This window comes from Pan paniscus, chromosome 1 (genome assembly GCF_029289425.2).
Source record: "Pan paniscus chromosome 1, NHGRI_mPanPan1-v2.0_pri, whole genome shotgun sequence".
Taxonomy (NCBI): domain Eukaryota; kingdom Metazoa; phylum Chordata; class Mammalia; order Primates; family Hominidae; genus Pan; species Pan paniscus.
In genome coordinates this window covers 126,762,929-126,771,721 of record NC_073249.2, presented here as the reverse complement: position 1 = coordinate 126,771,721, position 8,793 = coordinate 126,762,929, and positions in this window count along the sequence as shown.

Sequence of the window (8,793 nt, the reverse complement as noted above, 5' to 3'; positions counted from 1 at the left end):
CATGCCTGTAATCTCAGCAATTTTGGAGGCCAAAACAAGAATATTACTTGAGGCCAGGAGTTCAAGACTAGCCTGGGCCACATAGCAAGACCCTGTTTCTATTTATATAAATTAAAAAACATAATTTTTTTAAATTGAGACTTCATGCTGTTTTCCAATTTGAGGTCTTTCCAGTTTGCAAACTGTTTCGTATGCACAATGAACTCTTAAAGTTATAACTTGATTTAATTTTGACATTTGTGTTGTTTCCACTTTTTGGATCATGAATAATGCTGCCATGAACATTCATGTACAAGCTTGAGTGTGGACATGTTTTCATTTCTCTTCTGTGAATATCTAGGAGTAGAATTGCTATTTATAGGTTACATGGTAATACTATGTTTAACTTTTTGAGGAACTGCCAGAATATTTTCAAAAGGGGCTCCAACAACATTACATTTGTACTAGCGCAGCGTATGAAGTTTCTGGTTTCTTCACATCCTTACCAACAGTGGTTACTGCCTGTCTTTTTGTACAGCCATCCTAGTGGGTGAGAAGTAGTATTTCATGGTGGTTTTGATTTGCATTCCCTTAATAATTAATGACACTGAGCAACTTTTCATGTGCTTATTGGCCATTTGTATATCTTTGCAGAAATGCCTATTCAAATCCTTTGCTTGTGTCTTTTTGTTTATAACTTTTTTTTTTTTTGAGACAGGGTGGTGGTCTTGCTCTGTCATCCAGGCTGGAGTGCAGTGTTGGAATCATAGCTCACTGCAGCTTCCAGCTTGTGGGCTCATGCTCAAGCAATCCTCCTGCCTCAGCCTCTCAAGTAGCTGGGACGATAGGCACATGCTAACATGCCTGGCTAATTTATTATTTTTTGTAGAGGCAGGGTCTCACTATGTTGCCCAGGCTGGTCTTGAACTTCTGGGCCCAAATGACCCACGCACCCAGGCTTTTGCTTAACTTCAAAGAGTTCTTTATATATTCTGGATCCTAGACTCTTACCAAATAAATGATTTATTTATTTATTTATTGTTTAAAATTTTTTGTAGAGACGGGGTCTCTCTGTGGTGCTCAGGCTGGTCTTTCAAACTCTTGACCCCAAGAGATTCTCCTGCCCTGGCCTCCCAAAGTGCCAGGAATACAGGGATGCGTTACCACACCTGGCCCACATACATGATTTTTAAATATTTTCTCCCATTCTGTGGTTTGTCCTCCCACTTTCTTCATAGTGGTGTATGAATTTGGTGTAAACAAAAATAAAATAAATTTGGTGTAAACAAAATAAAATAGTCTCCAAAGCACAAAAGTTTTTAATTTTAATTAAATTGAAGTTCAATTTATCTAATTTTCTCTTTAGCTGCTTGGGCTTTTGGTATCATAATACAGAAAAAATGGGCTAATCCAAAGTCATGACAAAATACATCTAAGTTTTATTCTAAGAGTTTTTTTTTAGTTTTTTATTATTGTTATACTTTAAGCTTTAGAGTACATGTGCACACCGTGCAGGTTTGTTACATATGTATACATGTGTCATGTTGGTGTGCTGCACCCATTAACTAGTCATTTAGCATTAGGTATATCTCCTAATGCTATCCCTCCCCACTCCCCCCACCCCCCAACAGTCTCCAGTATGTGATGTTCCCCTTCCTGTGTCCATGTGTTCTCATTGTTCAATTCCCACCTATGAGTGAGAATATGCAGTGTTTGGTTTTTTGTCCTTGCAATAGTTTGCTGAGAATGACGGTTTCCAGCTTCATCCGTGTCCTTACAAAGGACATGAACTCATCATTTTTTATGGCTGTATAGTATTCCATGGTGCACATGTGCCACATTTTCTTAATCCAGTCTATCATTGTCAGACATTTCGGTTGGTTCCAAGTCTTTGCTATTGTGAATAGTGCTGCAATAAACACACGTGTACATATGTCTTTATAGCAGCATGATTTATAATCCTTTGGGTATATACCCAGTAATGGGATGGCTGGGTCAAATGGTATTTCTAGTTCTAGATCCCTGAGGAATCGCCACACCGACTTCCACAATGGTTGAACTAGTTTACAGTCCCACCAACAGTGTAAAAGTGTTCCTATATCTCCACATCCTCTCCAGCACCTGTTGTTTCCTGACTTTTTAATGATCACCATTTTAACTGGTGTGAGATGGTATCTCATTGTGGTTTTGATTTGCATTTCTCTGATGGCCAGTGATGATGAGCATTTTTCCATGTGTTTTTTGGCTGCATAAATATCTTCTTTTGAGAAGTGTCTGTTCATATCCTTCACCCACTTTTTGATGGGGTTGTTTGTTTTTTTCTTATAAATTTGTTTGAGTTCATTGTAGATTCTGGATATTAGCCCTTTGTCAGATGAGTAGGTTGCAAAAATTTTCTCCCATTCTGTAGGTTGCCTGTTCACTCTGATGGTGGTTTCTTTTGCTGTGCAGAAGCTCTTTAGTTTAATTAGATCCCACTTGTCAATTTTAGCTTTTGTTGCCATTGCTTTTGGTGTTTTAGACATGAAGTCCTTGCCCATGCCTATGTCCTGAATGGTATTGCCTAGGTTTTCTTCTAGGTTTTTATGGTTTTAGGTCTAACATGTAAGTCTTTAATCCATTTGAATTAATTTTTGTATAAGGTGTAAGGAAGGGATCCAGTTTCAGCTTTCTCCATATGGCTAGCCAGTTTTCCCAGCACCATTTATTAAATAGGGAATCCTTTCCCCATTGCTTGTTTTTCTCAGGTTTGTCAAAGATCGGATAGTTGTAGATATGCGGCATTATTTCTGAGGGCTCTGTTCTGTTCCATTGGTCTATATCTCTGTTTTGGTACCAGTAGCATGCTGTTTTGGTTACTGTAGCCTTGTAGTATAGTTTGAAGTCAGGTAGTGTGATGCCTCCAGCTTTGTTCTTTTGGTTTAGGATTGACTTGGCAATGTGGGCTCTTTTTTGGTTCCATATGAACTTTAAAGTAGTTTTTTTCCAATTCTGTGAAGAAAGTCATTGGTAGCTTGATGGGGATGGCATTGAATCTATAAATTACCTTGGGCAGTGTGGCCATTTTCACAATATTGATTCTTCCTACCCGTGAGCATGGAATGTTCTTCCATTTGTTTGTATCCTCTTTTATTTCATTGAGCAGTGGTTTGTAGTTCTTGAAGAGGTCCTTCGCATCCCTTGTAAGTTGGATTCCTAGGTATTTTATTCTTTTTGAAGCAATTGTGAATGGGAGTTCCCTCATGATTTGGCTCTCTGTTTGTCTGTTATTGGTGTATAAGAATGCTTGTGATGTTTGCACATTGATTTTGTATCCCGAGACTTTGCTGAAGTTGCTTATCAGCTTAAGGAGATTTTGGGTTGAGACTATAGGGTTTTCTAGATATACAATCATGTCATCTGCAAACAGGGACAATTTGACTTCCTCTTTTCCTAATTGAATGCCCTTTATTTCCTTCTGCTGCCTGATTGCCCTGGCCAGAACTTCCAACACTATGTTGAATAGGAGTGGTGAGAGAGGGCATCCCTGTCTTGTGCCAGTTTTCAAAGGGAATGCTTCCAGTTTTTGCCCATTCAGTGTGATATTGGCTGTGGGTTTGTCATAGATAGCTCTTATTATTTTGAGATACGTCCCATCAATACCTAATTTATTGAGAGTTTTTAGCATGAAGAGTTGTTGAATTTTGTCAAAGGCCTTTTCTGCATCTATTGAGATAATCATGTGGTTTTTGTCTTTGGTTCTGTTTATATGCTGGATTACGTTTATTGATTTTCGTATGTTGAACCAGCCTTGTATCCCAGGGATGAAGCCCACTTGATCATGGTGGATAAGCTTTTTGATGTGCCGCTGGATTTGGTTTGCCGGTATTTTATTGAGGATTTTTGCGTCAATGTTCATCAAGGATATTGGTCTAAAGTTCTCTTTTTTTGTTGTGTCTCTGCCAGGCTTTGGTATCAGGATGATGCTGGCCTCATAAAATGAGTTAGGGAGGATTCCCTCTTTTTCTATTGATTGGAATAGTTTCAGAAGGAATGGTACCAGCTCCTCCTTGTACCTCTGGTAGAATTTGGCTGTGAATCCATCTGGTCCTGGACTCTTTTTGGTTGGTAAGCTATTAATTATTGCCTCAATTTCAGAGCCTGTTATTGGTCTATTCAGAGATTCAACTTCTTCCTGGTTTAGTCTTGGGAGAGTGTATGTGTCGAGGAATTTATCCATTTCTTCTAGATTCCTTTTGGGTTTTCTATGTAGACAGTCTCATCATTAAGATGATATCAAAATTAAGGTGTTGTTTTTGCCTGTCCTATATTATGTCTTTTTTCTTTCTTGTAAAATCTGTCTAGGACTTCTACCATCTGTTTAAAAAAGCCATAATATTGGGCATTCTTATCTTGTTAATAACATTAAAAGGAAGGAACCTAATATTTTACTACTAAACATGATGTTTGCTTGACTCCCAGTAGGGCCGAAAAAGAAAATGAAGTTTGCTGTTGAATTTTTTAGATGCCATTTGTTATGGTTTGGCTCTGTGTCCCCACCCAAATCTCATGTCAAGTTGTAATCCCCAAGTGTCAGGGGAGGGACCTGGTAGGAGGTGATTGGATCATGGGGAAATCCCTTGCTGTTCTTGTGATAGTGTGTTCTCACAAGATCTGGTTGTTGAAAAGTGTGTGGCACTTAAAAGTGTGTACCTCGCCCCCATCTCCTCTCTCTTTCTCTCCTGCCACCATGTAAGTACATGCCTTGCTTCCCCTTTGCCTTCTGCTATGATTATAAGTTTTCTGAGGCCTCCCCAGCCATGCAGAACTGTGAGTGAATTAAATCTCTTTTCTTTATAAATTACCCAGTTTCAGGTAGTTCTTTATAGCCATGTGAAATGGACTAATATACCATTAATAACACTAAGAGAGTTTTATCTCTAGGTTTGCTAGATTTTGTTTCATCATAAATGGATCTTTTTTTTTTCCAATCCTTTTTCTGCATCTATTGGTGTGATCTTAGGTTTTTGATACATCAGCATATTTTTCCAATTTTAAATTGATCTTCAATCCCAACTTGGTTATAATGTGTTGTATTTTACAAACATTGTTGAATTTGATTGTAAATATTTTCACTGAGACTGGTGCATCTAAATTATAAATAAAGTTGACCTATAATTTTTCTTCCCCAAGTTGTCTTTGGTTTTGGCATCAAGATCATATTAGCCTTATAAAATGTACTGGGGAGGTCTATTTCATGAGTTCTGGAGGGAAACATGTATAATAACTGAAGGTTATATATATATATATCTGTGTATATATATCTGTATATATATCTTATGTATATATATATCTGTATATATATGTACATGGCCAATTATGTATGTATATAATTGCCCTTAGATCAAAGTTTATTAGTTGTTTTATTAGTTGTCTTGTCTTTCCTAAATTTTCATTTGCTTGATCTATAAATAAGTGAGCTAAAATTTCACAATATGGTAGTGGATTCACCAGTTTCTTCAATTTCTGACTTACATACTTTGAAGCTATTTATTACACACAAAGGTTTGAATAACTATTTTCCTGGGGAACACAATTTTTATTATTTTGTAGTGACTCTTTTTGGTCAATGATAATGCTTTTTGTATTAAAGTCTAATTCAATACAAAATACAGGTATACCACGAATATAGGCATACCACCTTTCTTTTTGTTGGCATTTATACGGCGTCTCTTTTCCATCTTTTTATTTTCAACTCCTCACGATCCTTAATGTTTTTGGTGCATCTCTTGTAAATGGCACTTTTTTTTTCAACCAATCTCTGGCTTTTTTATTTTTTAAACTTGTGGGTATGTGTCATCCAACAATCTCTGGCTTTTCATCAGAAAGTTTATTTACTTTCATTGTTACTGTTGATATATATGAATTTATTTCTATTTTGTTACTTTAGTGCTTTCTTTTCATCCTCTTTTTTTTTAATGCTCATTATGATATTAGGTTTTTGTTCATTTAATCTGTGTTTTCCTGTTAGTCCATTTTTTCCTTTGGCTGGATTAGAAGTTATACACTTTCATGGTTATCCTTGAAACTTTACCTTGCGTACTTAAAGACTTGAATTATGTCAACTCTATTAATTGATATCTTAACTACAAAGAGAGACCTTAGAATTCTTTAACTTTGTCATCCACCTCTCGTCTTACATACTTTTGTTGTCTGGTGTTATTTCATGTAATGTTTGCTCAGATTCAACTATGTGTTTACAATTTCTTTGCCCATCACTTCTATCTCAGACTCTCCTTCTGAAGTAATTTTTCTTTCTGAAGTACATCTTTTAGAACTTCCTTTAAAAAGTGTAGGTAGATGTTAAATTCAGTTTCCATGTACCTGGAAATTATTTTATTTCTATACTTTAATTCTTGAAAGATAATTTTGCTGAGTGCCCAATTCTAGGTTGATGGTTATTTTCTGCCAGCATTCTGAATGTACAATTCTACTCTTTCTGACTTCCACTGTTTTATTGAGGAATCAATTATTGGTCTGTCATTTGTCATTAAAATAACCCAGGATTTAACCCAACTCTGCCACTTTATTGTTCTGTCATCTTGGCAGGTCACTTCCAATTCCCTAGGCCTCAGTCCTTCATTAACCAAAGAGAGATAAGAGCACCAACCTCACAGCTTTGTTATGAACATTAAGAGAGATCATGTATATGAAAGCACTACACAAGTGCTTATTATTACCACAATTAGCTCATCTCTACATTATATTACTGTCTTGTTCTTTTCCCCCTACCACTGGAAATAGTTAGAATGGGGCAAATGGGTCATAGCTAGGAATTCATAGCCAAAATTAGAAATAAAAAGGCGAGGCTTCTTCTGGGAATGTTAAGTTTCTGTAATAAGAATCTAAGATGTGTTGCGGGAAGTCAGGGACCCCAAATGGAGGGACCGGCTGGAGCCACGGCAGAGGAACATAAATTGTGAAGATTTCATGGACATTTATCAGTTCCCAAATAATACTTTTATAATTTCTTATGCCTGTCTTTAATCTCTTAATCCTGTTATCTTCGTAAGCTGAGGATGTACATCACCTCAGGACCACTGTGATAATTGTGTTAACTGTACAAGTTGATTGTAAAACATCTGTGTTTGAACAATATGAAATCAGTGCACCTTGAATAAGAACAGAATAACAGCAATTTTTAGGGAACAAAGGAAGACAACCATAAGGTCTGACTGCCTGTGGGGTTGGGCAAAAACAGCCATATTTTTCTTCTTGCAGAGAGCCTATAAATGGATGTGCAAGTAGGAGAGATATCGCTAAATTCTTTTCCTAGCAAGGAATATAAATATTAATACCCTGGGAAAGGAATGCATTCCTGTGGGGGGGTCTATAAACAGCCGCTCTGGGAATGTCTGTCTTACGCGGTTGAGATAAGGACTGAGATACGCCCTGGTCTCCTGCAGTACCCTCAGGCTTACTAGGGTGGGGAAAAACTCCGCCCTGGTAAATTTGTGGTCACACCAGTTCTCTGCTCTTGAACCCTGTTTTCTGTTATTTAAGATGTTTATTAAGACAATACGTGCACCGCTGAACATAGACCCTTATCAGTAGCTCTGCTTTTGCCCTTTGCCTTGTGATCTTTGTTGGACTCTTATAAGTAGTCCTGCTTTTGCCCTTTGTCCTGTTCCCTCAGAAGCATGTGATCTTTGTTAGACCCTTACTAGTAGTTCTGCTTTTTGCCTTTTGAAGCATGTGATCTTTGTGCTTTTGTACCTACTCCCTGTTCTTACACCCCCTCCCCTTTTGAAACCCTTAGTAAAAACTTGCTGGTCTGAGACTCAGGCGGGCATCATGGTCCTACCGATATGTGATGTCCCCCCTGGTGGCTCAGCTGTAAAATTCCTCTCTTTATACTGTCTCTCTTTATTTCTCAGCTGGCCAACACTTATGGAAAATAGAAAGAACCTACGTTGAAATATTGGGGGCGGGTTCCCCCAATAAAGATGTCAGATAGGGGTACAGCTTTTTTATATTCCATCCCTACCATCATTGCCTTACTTCAACTTCTGATTATTTCTTGCTGGATAATTGTATTATTGGCATTTCTCCCTTCAGGCTCTTAAGCCTCTTATTCACCCTTCTCCTACTGCCAAAGCCTTCATTTTAAAATGCAAGTATCATTACTTCTCTGATTAATATCTTACGGCAAATTCCAGATTTGGTTAAGTACATAGTCTGTGTGTTCCCTAAAACATTCTCTGTCGCAAAGCAGCAGAGCGTTGGGATTACCAGACAGTGGTGTTCACATCAGACCACCCAGGTTCACATCTCAGTCTTCTAGTTAAAATTGTGTGACCTTGTAGCAAATTGTTTAACACAGGAAGCTGTAAAACAGTAAAAACAGTAAGTACTTTATCATGTTATGAATGCATGCAGTGCACAACACCTAAGTGCTCAATAAGTGTTGCCTGTTATTGTTACAGTATATTATTAATATATTGTAATTGTCCCCATAATAAACTGTAAATACAGTACATGTTAATTATTATTGAGGATGACATTGTAATTGATTACGTCTCAGTCTCTCCATTATACCTCCAATAACTTCGGGGGTAGAAGCTGAATTACTCTTTTTTGCTTCCCTAGAGGTTGACATATTATTTGGTACTCAATTATGTAGGAACTGAGCCACAGGCAGAACCAAGAAGCTGGCTATTGCTTCTGCCCTAGCCTGAGGTGAATTGTTAGCTGCACTGTTCCTTGGAGTCAAGAGCTTGCACTCACTCTCAAGCAAAATGGCATAACTTTGGCTTTTCAGAATATTAAACTAGT